Genomic DNA, 1,886 nt, shown 5'->3' on the forward strand with positions numbered 1-1,886 from the left:
ATGCTCAAAAAACGCTTATAAAACCAACATATTATTGAAACAGTCTTCTTCTGAAGCGAAAACTCGGATTAGACTGGATATACGGCGATGACCACGCAAACGAATTACGGACTATGCTATCGGGTCATAGAATGTATTTACAATCTCTTTACAAACCGAGGGCAGTTAAAGCCTTATTAGAGCAAGTGAGAAAATATAAACTGAACATAGTAGCAATCCAAGAGACCAGATAGCTTGGTAGTGAGATTACGGATATATGAGATCGTATACAATTTTTAGAAGAGACGTCGAGTGGCTTGTCACTCAGTTCGATTGACTCGCGATCTGTAGATCCGGATCTTGTTTGCGTCCACAGACGCGATTTTTCGCGTTTAAGGAGCTGAAAAATGGCTCCATCTGGAGATCTTTAATCACCAGCGCTATTCGAATCCTCAAACTATTCAAACTATTATATCAGTGGATATATGTATGGATCCCCCAGATTAAATTAGGTTAACAACTTAATTCCGGAAAAATCCATTGTTATAGAAATCTTATGAATAGTAAGCCCTCTTCCTCCTTGGGATGTTGCACCATTAAATGAGAATGAACATATTACACAAATCAAAGATTTATTACTTACTTTGAACCGCCTTGAGTAAACTATTTTAAAGTTTAAAATATTTTTTTGAATTATTACTAATATCTTATTACTAATTTTAACATTTTTACTTTAGATTCAGATTCAGTGATTTATAATATTACTGAATACAAATAGTTACAAAAAAAAAACAGAAGGGATATAATACATTTTTTAATAGGTGTTACATAAATATAACATCGTGCTTCAAAGAGTTAAAACAATTTTAAAGTAAGAATCAACTATGAATACTGGCGATAAATACGAACTATATAATTATTTTTTGCATGGTGGCAACTTTTTTACGTCGCCTAATAAATTATCTTCGTGAAATTCTTAAAGAGTTACAGAAAGAAAAGGAACCGCTATTTTTTATGAGACTCTGGTAAAGACACGTGCAAATTCTATATCGATCATATGAGTTTGGATATCATTTATGCAAATATGATTTCCGTTATTTAGACAGGCTACTGAAGAATAAATGTTCATATAGGGGTCAAAATACGTTCGTTTTACATGCGAGCAGCGTAAAAATTTATCTTTAACTCGCCAATGCGATAAACATTATATCGAATCGTTAAAGAATTCGATATTATGTATTCGTCAAATTATAAAATTTCAAATCTTATTAATTGTATATTAATTGAATATTTATCTACTATTAATGTAATTAACAGAATATTGTATTTGCACTGGAATTTATAATATCTGCAACGAGTGCACGTGTCTATACAGTAGGTACGTTCTACCGATACGTTAAATAAATCCTTGTGACAGATTAATTAGACTTTGAACTTTAAGTACCAGTGAACAACAACGAGTGCCGCTATCAGTAACAGGTATGGAAGCAGGTCAATGAACTTGAAACGCAGGTTTATCGTATGACGGACAGCTCCCACCGGAATCGGAGTATCGTCAAAGAAAATTCAATATCGGGAAACATCAATGCAAGCATTGATTACTTTTCGGATTAAAAAAGAAAATGTCTTCTCTTTCCCTCCTTATAGGAATGATACATGGGTATAGTTGAATTATATAGAGAATAAAAAAATTCAGAAATTTGAACACTATATAATAAACAATGTATAAATTCAATATTAAATAATTAATTCGATTAAATAATTAATTTATTATGAAATATCCTACAGATATATAAATATTAAAATATTGTTAATTATACCATAAAATGTTGACAAATTATTACAGTAATTGATGAATTAAATATACATTAAATATATTACATATAAACATTATCTTAATATATGCT

The sequence above is a fragment of the Trachymyrmex septentrionalis genome, unplaced genomic scaffold (genome assembly GCF_001594115.1).
Source record: "Trachymyrmex septentrionalis isolate Tsep2-gDNA-1 unplaced genomic scaffold, Tsep1.0 scaffold40, whole genome shotgun sequence".
NCBI classification, from domain to species: domain Eukaryota; kingdom Metazoa; phylum Arthropoda; class Insecta; order Hymenoptera; family Formicidae; genus Trachymyrmex; species Trachymyrmex septentrionalis.